This window comes from Brachyistius frenatus, unplaced genomic scaffold (assembly GCF_029030835.1).
Source record: "Brachyistius frenatus isolate BFR_SWC_R1_liver_20210118 unplaced genomic scaffold, ASM2903083v1 Contig_147, whole genome shotgun sequence".
NCBI lineage: Eukaryota > Metazoa > Chordata > Actinopteri > Embiotocidae > Brachyistius > Brachyistius frenatus.
In genome coordinates this window covers 518,787-542,500 of record NW_027210746.1, presented here as the reverse complement: position 1 = coordinate 542,500, position 23,714 = coordinate 518,787, and the positions used below count along the sequence as shown (strand labels likewise).

The 23,714-nt window shown below is 44.0% G+C and overlaps 1 pseudogene; it reads left to right on the top strand.

Annotated features, from left to right (window-relative positions):
- Positions 1–9,006, top strand: part of LOC138631022 (protein NLRC3-like) — a 9,220-nt pseudogene extending 214 nt beyond the window's left edge.
- Positions 9,007–23,714: the final 14,708 nt, after the last annotated feature.

The following is a 23,714-nucleotide window of genomic DNA, read 5'->3' as shown; positions in this document are numbered from 1 at the left end:
AGGAGACGATAGGCATGACAACTTCACAGCCGTCATGAAGAGTTTCACCCGTAAAAGATTAAATATGGACTTTGTTTGAGCAGCAGCAGTGGTGAGTTTAATGATTCCTGTTTAGGACACAATATTCATACAAAATTGACAATGCATCAGATAGACTGAGTTCAGGGCTTCTTGTTGTGGTCAGAAGAAGCCTGCAGCAGGATGTGGTGTCCGCTGTCGTGTGTCAACAGAAAGTTTTACTTTTGGAGTCTGTGAATGAGTTTCCTTCCTCTTAACTGTAGAGTAAACATCTTTGGAAACAAAGAAACTGACTGAGAACAGAGAAACATGAATCTGTGTGATACTTTCACTTTGGTCCTTTCTGAGCTCACAGTCAGTGTCGCTGTTTTTTTTCCCTCTCAGACTGACTGAAGTCCAAACGATGAATGTTTGTGGGGAGGAAGAGGAGGATCGGGCTAAGTCTCCAGGATCCATCTGTCAGTCTCTGAAGACTGATCGGTCCAAAGGACATCCACCACAGTTCAGTCCTGAACCAGGACATTTAGACACAAAGTAAGAGACTGTTGTTCATGATTCAGTTATTAGCCATATTTGAAGGAGACCTGGACTCTTCTACTAGAGAACCATGCTGTTGGAATACGTGCAGAATGTGGTTGGACGTTGTTCTGCTGAAATAAACAAGACCTTCCCTGAAAGAGACGTTGTCTGGATGGCAGCATATGTTGCTCCAAAACCTGAATATATCATTCAGCATTAATGCTTCCTTCCAGGTGTTCAAGCTACCCATGCCGTGTGCACTAATGCATCCTGTACCATCACAGATACTGGATTTTTAACTGAGCTGATAACAAGCTTTCACAGGTCAGAAGAAAATGAACAGAAACATGTTTGTGTTTGCAGATGTCAGTTACACAGACGGCGAGCAGAGTCTCTAGGATCCATCTGTCTGTCTGTGAAGAGCGACTGGTCCAAAGGTCATCCTCCAGAGTTCAGTCCTGAACCAGGACATTTAGACACAAAGTAAGAGACTGTTGTTGATGAAAACAGGTAGAGTTAGTCTGACGGCTGTTCTCTTCTTTGTCCAGATGTTGGTCTGCAGCAGGTTTTAGATGAACATAAGATCAGTGTGAGGAGGAGATGTGAACATGTGACTGAAGGAAGTGATGAAAGAGGAAGTGGAACCCTCCTGAAGAAGATCTACACGGAGCTATACATCACAGAGGGACGGAGTGAAGAGGTTGATACCCAACATGAGGTGAGGCAGCTGGAGACCAAGAAGAAGATCCTCCATGACGCTCCAATCAAGTGCCACGACATCTTTAAAGCCTTCCCCGACCATCAGAGACCCATCAGAGTGGTTCTGACCAACGGCGTCGCCGGTGTCGGAAAAACCTTCTCGGTGCAGAAGTTCTCTCTGGACTGGGCCGAGGGCTCGGAGAACCAGGACGTCAGCGTGGTGATTCTGCTGTCGTTCAGGGAGCTGAACTTGATCCGAGATGAGCGGTACAGTCTTCTCACGCTGCTCCGTGTTTTCCATCCAACGTTACAGAAGGTCTCAGCAGAGCAGCTCGCTGTCTGGAAGCTTCTGTTCATCTTGGACGGCCTGGATGAAAGCAGACTCTCTCTGGACTTCAGCAGCAGGAAGCTGGCTGATGTCACTCACGAGTCCTCCGTCGACGTGCTGCTGACCAACCTCATCGAGGGGAATCTGCTTCCGTCAGCTCTCGTCTGGATAACTTCCCGACCCGCGGCGGCCAATCAGATCCCTCCTGAGCATGTGGACAGACTGACAGAAGTACGAGGCTTCACTGACGCCCAGAAGGAGGAGTACTTCAGGAGGAGGTTCGCTGATGAAGAGCGGTCCAGCAGCATCATCTCCCACATCAAGACCTCCAGGAGCCTCCACATCATGTGTGGAATCCCCGTCTTCTGCTGGATCAGCGCTACGGTTCTGGACCACATGTTGACCACCGAGCAGAGAGGAGAGCTGCCCAAGACCCTGACTGACATGTACTCACACTTCCTGCTGGTTCAGACCAAGAGGAAGAAGAAGAAGTACGACGGACATGAGACGAGTCCACGGGAGCTGACGGAGGCTGACGGGGAAGTTCTTCTGAAGCTGGGGAGGCTGGCGTTTAAACAACTGGAGGAAGGAAACATCATGTTCTACCAAGAAGACCTGCAGCGGTGCGGTCTGGACATCACAGAGGCCTCGGTGTACTCAGGAGTTTGTACAGAGATCTTCAAGAGAGAGTGTGTGATTTTCCAGAAAACGGTTTACTGCTTTGTTCATCTGAGTGTTCAGGAGTTTCTGGCTGCAGTCTACATGTTCCACTGTATCACCACCAGGAACAAAGAGGTGCTGGAAGACTTTCTGGAAAAAAAATACAAGAGCTCACCTCTTAATGGTTTCCTGAAGACAGCTATGGAAAAATCCCTCAAAAGTAAAAATGGCCACCTGGACCTGTTTGTTCGCTTCCTTCATGGCCTCACTCTGGAGACCAACCAGAGACTCTTAGGAGGCCTGCTGGGTCAGAAAGAGAGCGGTCCAGAGATCATCCAGAGAACCATCAGCCACCTGAAGAAGGTGAACAGTGATGAGATCTCTCCAGACAGAAGCATCAACATCTTCCACTGTCTGATGGAGATCAACGACCTCTCAGTCCATCAGGAGATCCAAGAGTTCCTGAAGTCAGAGAACAGATCAGAGAAGGAACTCTCTGTGATCCACTGCTCAGGTCTGGCCTCCATGCTGCAGATGTCAGAGGAGGTTCTGGATGAGTTGGACCTGGAGAAGTATAATACATCATCAGAGGGACGACGGAGACTGATCCCAGCTGTGAGGAACTGCAGGACGGCTCGGTGAGTCCACATGTGATCATTAACGTTATCAATCAGATCAGTAGTTTGGTTCTTCACATACACACAGGATTTAGTTCACATTTAAACAGCTGATTGGTCAGTTGGGTTGTTTACAAAACTGTGAGGATTTAAATGTAGATTGTTCTAGCTGGTTGTGATTAATGCTGATCAGTGAAACAAACATTTCTTCTTTTGATTTGCGTACATTTTTACATTATTTGTCAGAGTAGATTATTAGTTGGGATTTTCAGACTGATTTCAGGCGGATTAATTTCTTTTTTTTAACTGATGGGTATTGATGACATTGAACTGTATTTAGCCCTGATCTATGTGTTAAATCAGCTGTCACATGGTGTCAAAAATGGAGAGCTCAGTTTGTGTCAGGATGGAGAGCTGAACTCTGACATGTGGCCGACATGCAGTGTCGGAATATTTCAGAAAGAAAACAGCACAACAGCCTGCGATACCACATTTAGGGCCTGATTTACTAAAATCACAGATAAAGGGTACTAAATTGTGTGTTTAGTCCAAAAGTTTGCAGATTTATTTTGCACCCATTTTCCTGGTGATTTACTGAGAGTAAAAGCATCACTGATATCAGGTGCAAATGGCTCTATTTAACTTAGATGTTTGCATTAGTTAAAGTGATTGCAACCATGAAAAACAGAACAACCGCAAATGGACGAGGACATTTGATCCCATTGAAATTAAGAAATATAAATATAACAAGAAAAAAAACACTACGAGGTTAGATAGATAATAAGCCCCAAGACTACTGCTCCTGCAGGCACAAGAAGCAGGAGAAAGATATGACCGGAATCAGTAATTGGTACACATTTCGTTGCTTGCTCATCATCAGTTCCTGAGTTACAATTTTTTTTTTTGTACATGAATAAAGTTGTGTTTTGGTGTTAAATACATTAAATTGAATTGTTTATAATTCTTATTGCTACTTTTACAACATACCTTGTATTTATTCTCTCATCACAGACTAACAGGAACTAAACTCTTAGACACTCATTATGAAGTCTTGGCCTCAGCTCTGAAGTCTAACCCTTCCCACCTGACAAAGCTGGACCTGACTGGGAACCACGACATGCAGGATTCAGCAGTGAAGCTGCTGTCTGCTGGACTGGAGAGTCCAAACTGTCGACTGGAGACTCTGAGGTCAGTTCTCCGACTGCTGCTGCTGTAGTTCTTCTCTGTTCATGTGTCAGACTTTCTTTAGTTCACGTTGGAGATTTGGTTCAGCAAAAAACTGAACAAACTTCTGAGCTTTCAGAAAAGTCCTGATCAGCTACAGACCTTCATACTGTAACAGACTGGTAGCCATAACCTTACAGCAGTGCTGTAAGGTTATGGCTATCAGTAGGCGGGACATAGTATCGTCAGGTTTCCAAAAGATCAGACCAGCATTTCGTAATTCAGGGCCAATATTTTGTAATTCAGGGCAGGATCTCATCACCACGTGCCTGTCTGGGAAAAACAAATTGCATTGACAGCAAAGAAGAATCGGAGGATGTTGAGACTTTTCTCCAAACTTCATCTCCAAACTAAACCCTTTAAATAATAACGCAATGCTGAAGAGCGCCTGTGAAATTAGTTGCACAAACAATGATGCGAAATCTGAAGTACAGAGGACGAATGTTGGGAAAATAGCAGCGACTGCGAGGGGAAAAGGGGAGTGTTCAGAGGCTGGACGGGTCTTCCTGCCTCCCCCTAATCATGAGCCTACTGCAGTCTGACCTCATACTAACCCCATTTCTCCCTCCGCTCCAGTGTTGGAGGCTGGTGAAGAGGAGGAAGAGGACATAGACATGGAGACTGTCTACTCTTCTGAGGATAATATGTTATCCTGTGGGCAGCAAATGGCAGGCAGCACCTCAAGAGGGGAATCAACCTGCCATTTTGAAAAGTTTATTGGTAGGGCAACCAGGGCTCTGGACATTGCCCTCCCTGAAAGCCTCATAGCGCCCATTTCTCAGTTCGAAGAGGATGTAGAGGCACACCCTGCACAAGCACACGTGCCCCTCTTGCCTGACTTTAAATAGCTGGTGTGCCAAAGTTTGATTCACCAGTAGAAATGCAAGTGGTCATGTAGGAGATTTTCAAATATGTATGACAGAGAGCAGATTTTCTGTGCGTCACCCCCTCTGGTCAATCAAGCCCTTAATCTGTTGGTTTCTCCCTCCAGGTCTATCCTGAGCAAAGCCACCTGCCTTAGCAGGAACTGCAGGGTTATGGATGGTCTGCTGTCTAAGCTGCACAGAGCAATGATCATGCAGATGCACCTGGCTAATACCATAGCCATTATGTTGCTCTACCTTTGTACCCTGTCCCATCGGGTGCAGGGAGGTCCCTGGGACTCCAGCGTCATTGGTGAGCTTCACACAGCTTCTTCATGCCTCTCCATTATGAAGGAGTAGGCAGAGGCCACAGGTAGAGCTCTGGCATTCTCCGGGGTGTTCAGACGCCACCTGAGGCTGTCCCAGTCCAAGCTCCAGTAGGAAGATTGGGACTGTTTATTGAAGCTGCAGGTAGACCAGTCAGCAACTATGCTTGGTCTCGATGCAGCTAAGTTGCTGCAGCAGGCACGGGAGAGTCACCGCTGCGCAGAAGAGGTTTCAGGCACCATGGGAGCTGGGTGACCTTAGGGCCCAACTGGAGGCTTTTCATATGCATACCAGTTGCAGGCAAGGTAGAGGAAGAGGTCCAGCTACCAAGGCTCAGGCATCCTCACGTGCTCCCCCCTCCTGACAATTCCCAATCCCTGGCCGTCCGGTGACGAGCTCGGACACTTTCTCCTGCGGAGATACCGCGGGCAGAACTGTCGACCCTCTTGAATAAGGAGGCCATGGTGAAGAGCGGCTGGGTTTTTCTCCTGCTATTTCTTGGTCCCCAAGCAGGACAGGGGACTTCGTCCTATTCTGGAGTTCAGGGGGCTCAATAGGTTTCTTCGTCCCCTGAGATGCAGCATGTTGACGGTTCCTAGGGTGAGGCAGACTATCGCTGCAGAAGACCAGTTCGCCACCATAGACCTCAAGACAGATACTGATCTGGCAGGAGCATTGACACTTCCTGAGGTTTGGCTTAGAGGACAACATTTTCAAATTTCTACTCCTGTCCTTCAGCATATCTCTTGCTCCCCAGACATTATCTCAATGTATGGATGCAGTCCTTGCACCCATGAGACAGCAGGACGTCAAGATTTTCAATTACCTTGACGATTGGCTGGTCTGAGCAGTCTCAGGGAGCAATGCCGCCAGCATGTGGCTCTGCTCTTGGAGCACATTTAAGGCCTGTGTCTGCACCTGAACCACAGAAGAGCAAGCACCATCCTTCCCAGGTGATAACGTTCCTGGCTGTGGGAGTGAGCTCACCACCTTTTCTGCTCACTCTGGGCCGTCAATGCATCAGGACCGTCAAACACGGCAGCAGGCATTATTTCGAGAACAGGTCTACACCCAGGAGGGTGGAGACTCCATCCTTACCTGATCGAGGAGATCTGCCGTCGTTTTGGCAGGGCGGAAGTCGGCTTGTTTGCTTCCAGGGAGTTGACCCATTTTTCCTCCTCCTGAGGAACGACAATCCACCTTTGGGGTGGGATGCTTTGGCACATCCATGGCCTCAGAATCTGTTGTATGCTTTCCCACCTTTCACTCTTCTCGAGCCTCTTCTCTGAAGCATTCAGGTGGAAGGGGTGACAGTGATTTTGGTGGCTCCTTGTTAGCCCCACATGCCATGGTTCTCAGCCATCCCGCCTCTCTTGGACTGGATGCCATGGGAGCTCCTGCTCCAGAGAGACCTGCTGTCTCAGGCGACCCTGTTCCACCCCTTTCCAGCAAGGCTCATATTGGTGGCCTGCTAGAGCCGGTGGTGAGGACCATGCAAGACTTGGATGTGATCCTTGGTGCACTTCAACAACCCCCCTTTGAGCCCCTTGGGCTTGCTGATTTCAAGTGGCTTTATCTCAAAATTGTATTCCTGCTGGCAATAACTTCTGCCAGGAGAATAAGTGAGCTACAAGTGTTGTCAGTTCACGGCGACTGCTGCAGGTTTTCTCCGGATAGGTTGAGCGTAATTGTCCACTCCAACCCGGATGTCTCTACCAATGCTCTGACATGGCACACCAGAGTACATTTGGCTCACTCAGGCCATCGGGAGGACCGATCAGCTATTCATCTGATTCGGCTCCAATCAAAATCAACACGTGGCGTGGCCACCTCGTGGGCCTTGTGGCAGGGAGCCTCTCTCACTACCAATATGTGCAGCAGCCACATGGTCATCCCAGTCCACGTTTTTGAGGTTCTACCGTCTGAATGTAGCTGCCAGTCCCTCCTTCAGGCAACTTTTCAGTAGACAATGAGGACATGCCAGTTTTCTGCCTCTTACTGGTCTCCCTTGATCAACTTAGCGACTTGCGGGTTGATCTGAGTAGCCACTCTGCCCACACGCTTTGGCCCTTGTGTCTTGCGGGGCCTCTATCTGTGTCACTGGGGTTGGCCTTTGCGTCTTGCAGGGCCTTGACCTGGTTGATATGGAAATAGTGTACAGTTGTAAATAGTTTGTTTGGAGAGATAGTTCACTCAGAACCAAGGTTACAATGTAACCACACATTCTACAGCAGGCAGAGTGGACACATATTTACTTGACACTGTGTTTTTGGTTCATTTATGAACTCATATAACTTGTACCGCTATTCGATATTACAGTACATGGCAAGTGTCACTTGTTTTCCCCCTAAAGGGGGCGGGGATGTGCAGAAAGCAAAATTTCCCAGATGTGCCAGTCTGATCAAGGTATCATGGACATTTCCATGAAATTCACAAATGCAGTACTCAGTGAAGAGCTGGTGTGGCTGTGGCTCAGATTGGGCAAGACACTGAACACCAAGTTGCTCCCGATGGTGTACTTTGAGACCGCTAAGGTGATAAAGTGCTGAATAAGTGTAGATAATTTGCCATTTAGGTGCTGAAACTGATGTTTATGGATTTTTTTGACTGGAATTTGTAAGTAACTGATGATGTTTGTAGAAGGCCGACATGTTGATGATCCACAGTCGCAGATCACAGAGGGACAGAGTTACTGGTTTTAAGGAAAAACGGAGCTGTTCCAATTTTTATCTCCATCTTTTATTCTTTATTCAGATTGTGGGGCTGCAGTCTGACAGAAAACAGCTGTGATTATCTGGCCTCAGCGCTGAAGTCCAACCCCTCCCATCTGAAACATCTGGACCTGAGCTACAACTCGCTGCAGGATTCAGGAGTGAAGCAGCTGTGTGGTTTTCTGGAGAGTCCACACTGTAGTCTGGAGACTCTGATGTAAGTTCACTGTCTGTTCCTGTTGTAGATCTTCTCTGTTTAATCAGCAGCTGCAGCTCCTTCATGTACAAACAGAATCTCCATCCTTAAAGCTGTGAATGATTTTCTGTTCTCTGGTCCTGAACTCAGTGAGTCGTCCCAACAGACGAGTGTTTGTTGCAGAAAGTGTAGAAAATGTTCTCTGATGTTGTTAAATGAATGTTTGTAATGTGTGTTAAAGAGTCTCAGCTGGAAACAGAAGATCCTCTGAACTCTGATCTGTTGAAACTCAACAATTTCTTTCAGTGTGACCTCAGATAAAGTCTGATCACTGATATTGATCCTTCACAACTCACACGTTAAAATATATTATTTTATCTCCATCTTTTATTCTTTATTCAGATTGAGGTGCTGCAGTTTGTCAGAGGTCAGCTGTGATTCTCTGGTCTCAGCTCTGAAGTCCAACCCCTCCCATCTGAAACATCTGGACCTGAGTAACAACTACGAGCTGCAGGATTCAGGAGTGAAGAAGCTGTGTGGTTTTCTGGAGAGTCCACACTGTAGTCTGGAGACTCTGGAGTAAGTTCACTGTCTATTACTGTTGTAGATCTTCTATGTTTAATTATCTGCTGCTGCTGCTCTGAACTTTGGTCTGGTAACTCTTTATTCTGATGCTGCATCACTGACTGACAGCAGATGGAGGAAGTCTCTGCAGACACTCAGTTATCACCTCTGTTCTTTCTGCTTCTTTCTACAGATGGAGGTCTTTGTAAAGGTGATCAGGACCGTGTGTGTGATGAGAGGATGAGCAGTCCTGATGATTCTGGGACGTTGAAGCAGCAGCAGCAGTTGACTGATGATGATGATCTCTTGATGTCCATTGTTACAGCTGTGTTGTGGTGTTTGTGTTAATTTTCCATATTTCTAACATATTTTAATATACATTCTGTTCCCCTCTGTTTGTGTTCTGGTTCTCCTGTTTTGTTTCTTTGGATCAATGAAGATAAATTTGAGATTTAAACAATTAAAATTGATCATAAATGGAGTTGTGATTGAAACATTCATCAAACGTGAGCAGGTTCTGTCTCAGTCAGTTTGATTCCCATCACTGGTCAATTTGTGGAACAGAAAATGTCGGCTGGTGTTTTGATTCAGTCGAAGAAGCAGCAGCTTTCTACAACATTAGATGTTTCTCAGCTTTCATTCTGTCACCATCAGGTTCACTGGTTTGACTTTTGTATTTAAGTGTTAACTTGATTTATAGGTTAATAAGTCAATAAAGGATTTGGGATTAAAAAAAAAATCTCAGTGGATGTTTGCGGATAAAATCAGACTATAAATGCCAGCCTGCTCTCAGCAGCATGTTGACACTCCAACTCAGAGCCAGCTAGCAGAGAAGTTCCTCCCTAACTGAACCATCAGCCACATTCATCCAGTGTCACGCCAGAAAATGAATGCGTTTCCAATAAAATGGAGCCCTGATAGCAGGCTAGCTGTGAACAACCAGTATGTTGATCTCAAACTGCTTTCACAGTGGATTTCACATTTAACATTTAAAGCTTTACAGCATTCACAGATACTCAGCAGGACTCTTAGGGTCCTTTTCTGTGGAGCTGACTGCCGTCTGGGTTCATCATTTAGATTTAAGACTCTTCATCTTCACGTCAGGACTTCAACTCATTTCTCAGAAAAACTAAGCGGGTTTTGTGAAGCTTATTTGTATTTGTATTGTTGTTTATTTATTTATTTTTTTCAAACTACTGCCTCAATCAAAACTCTCTTTCATCTGCAAAGAGCAGCTATAGCACCAAAGCATGGAAAGCCAAAAGGGTCAGGATTCATCTCAATTAAGCAGGACCAGCTCTGTGATCCAAGGGTGGATCTCATGCAGAGACAGTTCAAATGCATGGCTGCAAATCCACACCACTTTTTGGATTTGTGTCATCAGACACCTTTATATGTGCACCCATATCCTGATGCTGTGTCCCTTGCTGCCTCAGCTAATCTGGATAAGACTGACAGATCTGGCTGTGAAATTAGAAATACTTTATTAATCCCCACAGGGAAATTGTAATGCCACACTTACTCACGTCTGCTCCAGGATAGAAAAAAACAGAAGAATTTAGGAAAAACAGATACTGAATATACTAAATATACATTCAATAGCAGTATAAATAATAAATAAATACAGTAGTTAAAATACCAATCTGGAGTCTAACAACCCAGCTTACCTCATACCGGAGTTGGTAAAGGTTGTAGATACTGTGATACATGGTTCTAGTTCTCAAGCCAGGGTTCTTGTTAATTCTTTGGTGCCACTGATCATGGTGGTTTGGGGTACCCTGGGAAGGTGTGGTAACCTCAGGCGGACATACTTTTTAGAATAAAACTCCTCCTGGAGCTCTGGAAATGTAAGGCAGGGATTTCCCTCACAGCAGGTGCAGCGCCCTCTGCATTTCCATCCCCGTTCTCAGGAGCACACCAACCGAGGCTTTACTCAGACCGGCCAGCACCCCTGACAGTGTGTGCACCCCTTGTCTGTGGGTGACCACTATTTTGAAATTTGGGTACCGCCTGTAGTTCAAGGTTTGAAGGAGACTAAAGTAAGGAACAAATCCCGTTCTGCTGCTCTAGCCAGAGACATTTCTGCCTTGCTAAGGAAGGCTACAATACAGCCTCTGTCTCGAGAAGAAGACAAACAGGAGGTTTATTCCATGTATCCTTCTCCCAATCTTGGATTTGCAGCGGCTAACCAAATTTCTCAAGGTGCTTCCATTTGGGATACTCAGGTCAAGGGCTCTGTTTCAAGCAATAATGGCAGGCTGCCGTGAATGGTTCATGGCAGTAGACCTTCACTTCACATACTCCAATCAATCCAGATTACAGGCAGTTCCCTGGGTTTTCCCTTCAGGGGAGGGCTTTGGAGTACTAAAACTTCCCTTTTCACCTATCCATGTCACCAAAAACATTCACGAAATGCATGGATGCTGCAGCATTCAGACATTCGGGAGTTCAACTATCTAGATGACTGCTGATTTGTACACCATCAGAGCGCCTGGCTCTGAGCCACACAGTTGTTGTGCTGGCTCATCTGATGTTGCTCGGTTCACATCTGATTGTGGAGAAGAGCCACCTGACCAGGTTGTCAAGTATTTGGGACTTGTTCTGGGCTCAGAACATTGACACTTAGAGTGCATCACATTCATCATCAGTGTCCGTGGGCCAGTGCCAGAAGATGCAGGGCTCCTTTGCTTCGGGCTGTTCTGCTAGGCCTGCTGCACACACCCACTCCAACTTTGGTTTGGACACCAAAAGTTCTGCCTTCCCACAGACATGTCAAAACCTTTCACTCAGCCTCACAGTCCTCACACAATGGATGCAGTCCCAGGCCATCCAGAAGGCATTCCCCTACGGCGTCTGCAGGGTGACCATAAAGATCGATGTCTCTCAAATCCCAACTAGGCTGGGGTGCAGGCATAATCTACTATCAGGGGCAACCTTGCAGTGATCTCTACTGTTCACGATAAGTATGATGGTTTATCCCCAGGTGGACATCCCGTGGTGGCACAATTTTTAAGAGGGCAAAGTCTGTGCTACCCTCATGAGACTGTGAGGTGGTTCTCAGGGCGCTATGGTTCTCAGGGCGCTATGGTTCTCAGGGCGCTATGTCTGCCCCTTCTGAGCTACAGTCTAGCCTTGATTTTCTTGACTTTCCCCTTGGCTTTAGCTAAAAGGGTGAGTGAGTTGCTTGCTTTCTCTGTTGATGTGGTGTGTCTCAGGTTTAGCCAAACCCAGCTGTCACTAAGCCTCTGGTATTGGAGGCTTTTTATACTCTGCCACATCTTTCTTCTGAGGCTGATGGGCTTCAAAATTTGTGTGCAGTGAGGGCTCCTCAGGTCCCACTGTATGTGAACAGCAGTAACTCCTTCGCTCTTTGAACAGGCTTTTTGTGTCGTATGAAGAAACCACATTGGGCAGGGCTGTTTCAAAACACTGTTTGTCCGACAGGATAGTGAATCTCATTGCCTTTGCTCATTTGCATGCAGGGGTGGGTCCTCCTTCGGACTTCTGGCTCACTCCACAACGGGGATGACCACTCATGGGCATTATTTTGCAGCTCACCATTGGTGGAGGTGTATAATGTTGCTGGCTGGGCATCCTCATTGACTTTCACCAGGATTTAGCGGTTGACTCTCTTGTCATCTGTTCTTGGTGTAGCAACAGATGCTCAAGTTTTCTTTTTTTTGTGTTGCCCTGCCTGGCATTTGTTTATGTTCATTTTGAGCTTTGAGCTGAATGACAGTGAACCTGTAACCATTCATTGTCACTCAACTGTGAAGGTTGGCCTGGCCTTCCTTCCCATTCGATAGAAAGAAGGTGATGATCACATATTGATCATACAATTTATACATACAACTCATTTATGTATACACAGAAATAAAATAAGAAATACATGATCAAATAGAAGTGTGGGGAGAGTCACATCTCAATCTCAAATGTTCAGCTCCTCTACTATAAAGGCCTCATGGAGGAAGTGTTGCTGAGATGGTTGTGCTGACGGGTTCAACGCTAGTAAGACTCCAGGTGATTCTAAACTTCCTTCATTTCACATTGAGGTTACAGCGCTTTTGGGGACACTCAAAGCATAATTGATGATTTATATGTCCTGGCCTATGCCATACCACAATTTTATCACAGATGTCTACAGAATTTCTTGCACTTTATTTCAAAGACAACTTTATTTTCTTCAGGACAAACAGATGATTGATTTGAAGGGTTTGGGTTTATCATTTTACATGAAGTGTGAATTGTAGCACCTGATATTCACATGTGCCTTTCTAAACAATGTCCACTCCATTAAATTTGCTGCAGGTAGGCTTCAATCAGGAATCAGGTGCACCTTACATACCGATGACCTTTAGCAGTATTCCATCAGTAGACAATCAGCCAACTATTTCCTGAGAATAAACAAAACCAATTATGTCTTTTGTAAATGTTGTATGTCCACTACTTTAGTGTAGACTTTATATTTAGTGATGCTGCCACCAGCAAGTTTGCATATTTGGTTGCAAATAAAATGTCTGGAAATGCACAGGGCATATTTTAATACAATTTGGTCAACATTTTAATTTGTCCAATACTTAGATTTAAATCTGTAAAGCTATTGACATTCCAATCAGCCTCAGCAACTCTGTGTTTGGGGATAATTAGCAAATGTATGTATACGAAGACGTTAAACTAAAAAGATGAACATCATATGTGCAAATCATTTTGTTAGCATTGTCATTGTTGTACCAGTGCTTGTTGAAGTGTACACTTAGCTCAAAGCACTGTTGTGCTTCGCAATGGCTAACATGGCTGTAGACTTTTGATTATTTGGATATTTTTGCCTTCATTTTGACAGTACAGTGTAGAAATAGCAGGAAATATGGGGAAAGAAAAGAGGGGACTGTCATGCACTAAAGGTCCATTTGCACCAATGTCATGTCGCCCCGATGAGGAAATTCTTAAGCCTCATTTGGTTTGGACAGGACTAACACTATTGAGTTAGGTGGTGGATAAAATAGTCCTGTTGCCCTGTTGGGATTTAACTCATTGCTAAATTACAATGACAGTTAAAAATATTTTTCAGGTTTTTGTAAAACTATGAGTACGTTACAAAAACGAATCCATCACACTTTCATTGAACAAATTTGACAAAATGTAAAGAACACTGACATTAGAAGATCACTCTTCTGAGCGATACATTTCTTTCAGTTGTCATGTTATTCACTAATTGGTCTATTGGTGTTAACAGGTTTCCATCAGATTGGCAAAATTAAAAAAAAATAAAAACTCTATTTCCACACACAAAAGCTGAATCTTACACTGAGCTGATAAACTGCAGGAGCAGGAAAGAAGAGCTGCCTCAGAGATTCACTTTAAAAAAAACAAGGACGTGGCTCCAGATGGGACTTAAATTACAGGAAGAACAGCGAGTTTGGTGAATAACGGGAGGACATTTCAACTAATGACGATGGGAGGGAGCCAAAAACTCCAGTCAGGATTAAAGTCACTGACAAGGGCAAGTAAAAGAGTGTATAGGTAACAAACATTATTAACTCAAAGGTTTGATGATGTCATTCTTGCCTTCCAATCTAATGTATAAAATCTCCTTTGTACCCTTTCAAGGTTATTCTCTATTGTACAGTGTACACGCGGAGTACAGTGTGTCGTACTAAGCAAGATGCAAATGTGATGACCGAATTGTTGCTGTGTTTCCACGGCTGCAGTTCACCATCCATCATATCTGTTGAGAAACAGCAGGCTCATATGTTGTTGTGAAATATTTATTCATCCATTCAGTTGTATTTAAATTCATCATTCAGTGAGTTCATCAGCACTCTGATTTCATTCTCATGCTTTTCCATCCATCCATCCGCTGGACTGCATTTTCATCAAGTCTCCTCACATCATTTCATGTCAGTGAGAGCACAACACCTCCTTCACTGCACCACCACTGCTATTACTGCCATTTTCCTCCATCACATTCAATCATATTCTATTACATCCAATTGCTGACCCTGTGAAGCTGGATGCCACATTCATATTCGTGCCAGCTGAAATGTCACCCATGTTCCCCCATGGGTGCATTATCCCTCCAAGAATAAGACACACAATTGCTGGCACAGACACTTTATTGTTTGAATATGTCTCTATCAGTCCCTTTCCCCTTTCCTGCATCACACATCTGTTTTACAATTTTTTTTTCTCCATTCATTGACCTGCAGCAGCAAGGTGCCGGCCATCGTATCGTGCTGTTATCTGGTCATTCGATTTGGTTCATTCCTGAGAAATGGGTACCATGGGAGAGGAAAAGGACGCACACACACACAGCAGACACAATAAGCTCCTGCTGCTAGACAGTATCCTCTGTCTGTGTGTGTGTGTGTGTGTGTGTGTGTGTGTGTGTCTGGAGAAAGACAGACAATAGGAAAACACAGTTAAAGTCCTATCACCCACTTGCATACATACATCCATACACACTTCCCTTGGTGTCCTCTCTCATGGCGCCTACAGAGCGTACATAATCAAGGATGACTTGACATTGCTTGGAGGAAGTGTGCCTGTGTGCCTGTGTTACTTTTTGCTTTATCTGAGACACAATTTAAGGGAGATAAAAGAAACAGAGTTTCAGAGAAAACTTGGCTGCATCCGAACTGTGCCTTAATGTTTTTTGTTTTTTCAAAAAAAAGAAACAAAAAATATTTTTTGGTCCCAATTCCAGCAGGTTTTCATGTTCTTTGTTTTTTGTTTAAATAAGCATGTAAGCAAACTAAAATATGTCTTTATAAGGAGCTCATATTAATTATATTCATCATTGCAGTAAGAAGAACCACTTCAAAGCTCTATTATAATCAGAAATCTACTTCAAATTGCCCTAATTGTTTAACTTTATCATTTATGGTCACGACAAATTAAAATCACAGTTACACTTTATCACAGTGACCTCAGTCAACTCATTAGGTTTTCACTGGGCTTGTTTTTACGGTGCCGTGTCTGATTAGTTGTATTGAACGCAGATCTGTTTCTGCCGTGTTGCAGACATTACAGGCTGTTGCACTGCCGTCGATTCTAAAATATTTTCACACTGCACACATTTTTGCTGCACGAATGCCACATGACAGTGTTCACATCTGCTTCCTGCCGCAGATGGTGCTCTCTGATTATGACACGTGACAGCTGACGTGAAACAAAGGCTGGGGGATTAATGTAGTCCAATATAGCCGATTCAGATCAGGTAACAAAAATACCTGGGTCGGCTTCACACATTAAAATCCGCTCAGGACATCCCTGGTTACATCATGCTGATGTCATCGTACCAACAATTAATGAAGATATTTGACAGTGGATCGAAAAATAAAAGACAATTTAATTTAAAATCAAATTCTTATTGGTGATAACACGCACCATCATACTATTCAGAAACACTCATATGAACAACAAACATTCAAAAGCACTTGAATCTAATGGACAATTAGTCTGATGATTTTTTTAAAAATCATTTCCTTTGTCATACAGTTGAACAACAACTACGCATTAATCAGTTTGCCTTTTCTTACCTCATCGCAATTGTTAAGTGCTTTAATTCAGTGATACTCAGTGGTTAGAAGAAAGTATTTACATTCATGCAATTAAGGCATTGAAGTACAATTTTAGAAGCTTTACTTTACTTAACTTGAGTATTTACATGTTATGTTACTTTATATTGCCCACTACATTTCAAAGGAAATATTATGCTTTCTACTCCACAAGAAAGTTTAAAGTTACACAATGGGTGACATAACAGGCTTTAGAATAGAGCACATTATTAACCAGTAGTTTCATGTTTTGTCATGCTCATCTTGCTGGTTTAAATTATGTCCATTTGACATCAAGAGATCAGCATTAAATAAAGAGAGAGTGTTTGAAGAATGAAAGAATTGACCTGTTGGAGCAAAACACATCCAATATCGTCACGGTGAGTCCTGCATTGTCACAAATGTTTGGAGAAAAATTTAAGGAAATCTATCCAGCAGCTCAAAACAATTGAGACCGGACCTGAGTGGGGGAGGGACAGAAATCACCAAAAAAATAAGGAAATGAGACGGGAAAGGAAAGGAACAAAAAGGCTTATAAGAAAAAAAGACATGGTGTGGGACAGCAAGGTGCAAGACAGATACAAATTTGTGCTGACCTCCAGCCACTCTGAAAGACAAATTACAATGGTGAAACATTTCCCTTACTCTTCTCCTCATTTATTACAGCTCTCTGCAGGATCACAACAAACAAATGGCTGCTGTAGGAAATCTATGTTGCACTAAGTGTGTCAACACGGCCCCCACTATTCAATGGCCAATCGCTCTCTCTGTAGACATCCATCGGAGCAAAAACACACCATAAAGCACTTCATTTCACTCAGAGTAATCCTCATCGGCAATCGTTAACCGCTACACAGAAATGAATTTTCCACAATGATCAAGTTATGAGGTGTGCAAACACATGGCCGGGCCACACCGTTAGCCTGCTGATAGAGTGCCCTTTTATGGCTTGTATTAGAATTCAGATACCTTCCAGTTAGTACTTCCTCTTTTTGTTTGGGGGTTTCTTACTGACTACAGCTAATCAATATGTTTTTATTATTATTATTTTTCAATCAGATGTCTGAGCAAAGAAATCATTGAAGTGTGGAGTGTTTGGCTAACAGTGAGTATCGTGCACAGTACGTGCACACAGCAGCTGCACAGTCCTGATGTAAAAATGGACTAAATCACAACCATTGAGACAGTGGAGAGAGGAATGTCCCCAGAATGATAAAAAGTAGTGTAACAGGCACTGGGCCTCATTTAAGATTGGTGCTGGATTGGATCATCAGAAGGGAGGCTGTGCATTCTTGCAGCAGCAGTATTTGACAGACAGAGATGACTAAAATCAAATGTCAAACACGACACAATTTGATAACAAATATATGAAAGTAATGGGTAGTCACATACTAAATGTAATACTTTTTCTGTGGATTTCCATTACAATAACAAAACTAAATTAAAACTGCAAGCAGTGATAACGGGCCCTCGCACTCTGTGCGCCGCCTCCCCGAAGCCGGCTCCCCAACGTGCAGCGCGCGAGGGATCGCATATCCCCGCTTCAAGCTGCTATTTTTGTTTCATTTCCTGTCTCCAGCAGGGGGCGCTATGACTATGACGGAATATTACTATCAGGTGTCTTCAGGGCAGGACTGCTATCAAAGATGTAATGTTTGAGGAAGATCGGAATATGTTCATAAAAGTTACAGTTAGTTGCAGGTTAATGGCGAGACGCTCAGAATGGCCGCCACGACACGGTCACACCGATCGACGAAAACAAATTCAGGATGCCGAGACACTTTTCGGTACTTTGACCTTAAACATCAACTTCCTGTGTCACGGCGAGACATCCAACTTTGCCGCATCGTCATGGCGACGCCCATTGACAAAGTCGAACGAATGTCTCAATATATCATCAACTACATGTTTAGGTTATTGTGACCCGACTTTAGGTTCATGGGATCAACCAGCTCGACGTAGAATGTGAAAGTATGAAAAGTGTCATTTCCAGTGGCCAACAGGGGGCGCTATGACTATGAGTGACTATTACCCCACAGGGGTCTTCAGGGCGGGGCTGTTATCATACCTGTGATGTTTGGAGAAGGTCGGTCCATGTACATAAGATTTAAAGCAACTCCTAGTTTCATGGCGAGATGCTCAAAATGGCCGCCACGCTACGGGCACACACATCGATGAAAACAAATTATTTTGATAACTTCTAATCCCAAACATGTTAACTGTGCACAGAACAAAATTCACGTCAGTGCGACAAAATCCCTCGGAGGAGTTCGACAAAGTACAACGTGTCAGAATCGCCCAAAATGGCGACTAAATTCAAAATGGTGGACTTCCTGTTGAGTTGACGTAACGGTGCAATGTAACTTTTTTGTGCGTCTAGGTGTGATACACGTGTCCACCAGATTTGGTGAATTTAGGTAAATGTGGCCGCCGGGGCATCTCTGTAGGGGGCGCTGGCGAGTTATTTGGCCACGCCCACTCGCGACTCCACCAGAATACAAAATTTTTCACCGGGAGACAAATGTTTATCGACTTTCATGAGTCTTTGAATATGATAAAACCTCCAAAAAGGAAAATCACTTTACGTAAGAAGAAGAACGTAGAAGAAAAATACAATTTTTACGAAAAACAACTGGGCTTCGCACCATCGGTGCTCGGGCCCTAAAAATGTACAGTGAACAGGAGACGAGTCTCTGAGAAGAGTTAAATAATATTACTGTTGAGCATTAGTCAGGAAATGTGTCAGGATCCCTGTTTTCCCCGATCACCTTTCCTCGTGTGCTTTCTGTCATTCCCCTGTTTGCTTTTTGTCTGTCATATGCTCCATGTTTTGATCTGTCTGGAGGGTGTGGATTCCTCCACTGCCCGCCTCCACACACCTCCCACTACCACTCCTCGGATCAGCTGGTACAGCTGTGTCCAATTCCAGTAATCACCTCCTGACAGTTTATCACCCTCGGTCCTGCACTCCACCTCCGTCCGTCCGTCCGTCCGCTCACCTGGTACCACGCTGCAGTGCTCGTTGTGAATTTGGCTTCGGTTACTCGTCGTGTGGTTCTGATTCCTGTCTGTCTTCTACCTGCTGCAGTTACCTACCAGTGTGCCCGCCTGTCTGCCTGACCTGAACCTTGTTGCTCACTTACCAGCTGCCTGTGTTTATCACCAGAGGAAGCCACAGTTGGGTTGAAGTCCTGAGTAGTTCCACGGAGATCACCCAGTCGACTCATCACTGAAGCGCTGTCGGTCCCCGGAGACCACACATCACACGCAGGACTGGTGAACTTAGTGGTACGAAACAGGACTCCTCCTCAGTCTGATTCCGAGGAGTACACCTGTTTCGTACCACTAAGTTCACCAGTCTCCTCTCGCCTCCGAACGTCCTGTGTAGGTCCACGGGAGCCAAACAGTTGACTCACCTGTTGTCCAGCGTCGGTCCGCGAAGACCACCTATCGACTCTCTCTCTGAAACCCTGCGTCAGCCTTCGGTGGAAGATCTGCTGACTCACCGTTCCAATCTGCTGCTGTCCTCCTTCGTAGCTCGGGGACGCTCCACCGGCTGCACAAACTCTCTCGGCCGGCCTGTAAGCCTCGCTCACCTTCCCCGGTGGTCTCAGCTACGCCGAAGGACTCAGAACCCTTACACACACACACACACACACACACACACACACACACACACACACACACACACACACACACACACACACACACACACACACACACACACACACACACACACACACACACACACACACACACACACACACACACCTGGAACTTTGGACTGAGCTGGAAGCTCACACACAACTTCACATCTCATTGTAATCAATAAAATCTGTTTTATCTTCTGTACAACTCTGCTGTGCGTCTGTTTCTGGGTCCTCAAACACACATCTCATAACAAAATGAAGCAATTAACAAAAACAAATTATCCAGAAGAAAATAATGAATTTGCTTGTTACAAGGTCAAGAGGTGTTTTTTTTAATTTTTTTTATAAAGGTTGGTATCTTTTTAACTGAGTCTATTGGCAATGTGCTGGTGATTCTGAGATGCCAGTCATTACATTAAATAGGATCCCATTTATATGTGTGGGGCCTAAAAGGCTTGTCTGATCTGGCATTAGTCCAGAAGCAGAGGTATGATGAGGAAAAGGTTTAAAAAGATGGACCCTCTGGTTGATCTGGTCTAGCACATAATGTAATACCACTGGGGGGCCACAAGGGGATGGCTCCAACACACTGATGTATCAAGTCTCATGAAATATGGAGAGGTCCTTATAGAGGTCACGAGTAGGCAGGTGATGTTGTAGTTCATCAGTGTATACACAAAAGTATTTGGATAAATGAGTCTTTGAACTGGTTCTGTTGCAGGTTTCTTCCTGTTAAAAGGGAGTTTTTCCCAATGACCCCCCAAACACTGTATTTGTTTTGTAGGGGAATTGTTAGGTTTTGTACAATGCCGTGAGGTGATGTCATAATTTGGCGCTACATGAATACGATTGAAACTATAGGAACTACTTTTGTATCCACTACATATTAATAGTACATTAGTTTTTAGTAATGCATTATGCCACTCTCTGAACTGTAGCAGTGAATCACCACTGACCATTAATTCTAAGCATTTAGCAGTGGAGCTCCTCACTGGTGACTGTGAGATCTGCTATCAGCTCAAAGAGCATTTTAAGAGACAGCAAAGGCCACAGAAACCATTGTAATGTGATAGCGCTAGATAACAGGCTGTTGAACTGTTAACCTCATGTGCATTGCTTGGCTAGTTTTGAGTGTAACAGCTTAGACTGTTAGACAGAGTGAATTTTGAGCTGTATGAGCAGTGATGTTCTCACTTACTGCTGTATGAACCTCTGAATGGTGATACGACAGCTTCGCAAAGGAAAAACAGTGAATGATGCCTGGTCAGAGACCAAGAATCTTTGAACCTTAATCAAAGCAGTGGCAGAACACCATTCCAGGTCTTTTTCTAATGTTTTTTGAAGGCAGATACAAAGAGTATCATCCTGCTTCATTATATCCATCTATTCTAACTAAAGCTGTGTAATACAGCTGCCGTGCGACATTTTCAAATACCCACAGCGTCAGCAGTTGCTTGTCAATAAATAACAGCAATAGACTCCCATTCAAAAAGCAGCACATAATCAGAAAACATCCTTTTAAAGGGCAGTTACTGAGTATTTCCTTCACTTGGAGGATTTGTCCAGAACAAAGTACTGGACATGTGAACAAGTATCATCCCCATCTCTGGGTCAGCAAAACTGGAATTGACTTGTCAAAATTTAGGATTTTGGCAAGAAATATTGTTTACTGGCAGTGGCAACTAAAAAACAGTGATTATTAAACCGTTTCTGGTTCTGTGTAACGGTGCACGGGGAGTACTGTAGCTAAGAATCTGCAAAGAACTGCAAGTCTTGAATTCTGCCAGTCTTGGATTGGTTTCATCCAAAGTCTGCAGGTCCGTCCTCAGGGTCCTTTATAAGAGTGCATCCACAGAACGTGTGTGTCTCCTCTGAGCCATATTCAGGGAGGTGGAGGAGATGGCAGGGGAAACTCATTTCAGTTTACCGCACGGTGTTTTCAGTGTTAATGATCATTTGCTGAGAGAGATGTTTGCAACATGAATCCAGTGTATGTCAGAACAACCCTGTGGAGCATGTTATTATGATATGACTACAAGACACTCCCCTCCGCTCATGTACTCGTCTCCTACAGTATCCTCGCACCTTCATGATTTTTATTCCGCTCACGTGTTAGATGTATTCATGAGCTACAACAGCATCCAGCAGGCAGGATGAGTGAGGTTACATCGGTCCATATGTGAAGGGAGAGCGTGAGAGGAGAGAGAAACGGGGATTGGAGGGGAGAAACAGGGAAGAAAAAAAATGTGTAAGAGGGAAAGAGAGAGAAAGTAGTTTAAAAATGGACGCATCAAACTGCTGCAAGCCACAGAGAAAGAGAGGAAAGGTCACCGCCATCCCTTCAAATTACACTTCGCCTAGTGGGTAGCGCTCACTTTCTGTGACTTCAGAGTTCAGCCGAGTGGGAAGAAGGTGCTCTTTTAGGTTGGATGTCCAATCTCCCCCCGTCTCTCACTTCCTCTCTGTGTACCTCACAACAAAGACAAATCAATACATTGGTAATGCCTCTCATGTCATCTGCATTGGCTTTTATTAACATATCAGAATCTAAATAAATAAAATTAAAACCAATAAATGGTGAAAGTAAATAAAAAGCAGGTCAATAAATACAAGTGTTATCAGCAATAACCGAATAAAACCGCATTACATCACATGACCTCATAGAGCACGATGCCATGATGGCTTTTGTATATTTGAATTAATATTAATTAAAGATATGGTTGTCTTGTAAAGCCGATACATTTGTTTTTGCATGAACTTTCTGCTAGATCTAATCTTATACTGAACCAGATCAGCTGATGGACGGGATACGTTCATTACATTAAACTGTGATTAGGTTTTATTTTTTTACAGTTGTGGAGGAAGTATTCAGATTCCCCAGTTCTACTGTGAAAGTACTCAAATACTAGTAAAAAGCCAAATGTACAGGTTTCATTCTTTCTTGTTCTGTTGTAAACATTGTAAACGCTGTTCAAAACATATGATGTGGCTTTAAAGTGAAACTTAAAAGCCATTACGTGTGATTTCAATCCAAAGGGTGACTTTGACCTGAAGCAGAGCAGTTTTGTTTGTCTTAATCAGCATCTCACCACGACTGAAAAAAATGATAAATGTTGAATAAGTCAAAATAAAATAAGAATAAATTAAAAAAAACGTGTTGAATGGCTGTCAGGGGACAAAACGTAATGACATTTTGCCAAATAAAAATGTGTTTTCATGAAAAACAAGTAAACTAAATCATGAAATTTCAGGGGTGAAAAACTAGATCGCACTAAATATTGATTACATTTATATATTTGAAAGAATGTCTATGAATAAAACAATTGGGGAAAGTACGTCCTGAGGGTGACATGCACCAGGTCAGTTTGTCCCCAGAACATCATTTGACCGTAACAGGATGGATATCACCCTGGTTTGCATCTTTTTACATCTGGTTTGCAGATGTGACGTCTCCAAGGATGTCCGGGACCCACAAGCCTGAAGTGTTCTTTGGTGAATGATATTGTTGGGGACAGAGGGGGTTGAGTAGCAGGTGAGTGGACAGCTGTGGGATCATGTGATTGGAAGTGACGAACAGGGAATGACTGGATCTGGAAGGATGACGGGGGAAGAGGTGCAGTATTTGAGAGCTGGCTGAGGGCCGAGCGGTCATGAGACCAAACCATTTAGAGCTAAAAATCTTATACCAAATACTGAACTCTGAAAATACAAATCCAGCAAATATACGTACAGTACATGTAGAGCATCTTTTAGTCCTCACTGAGAACCATCCATCCCAGTGA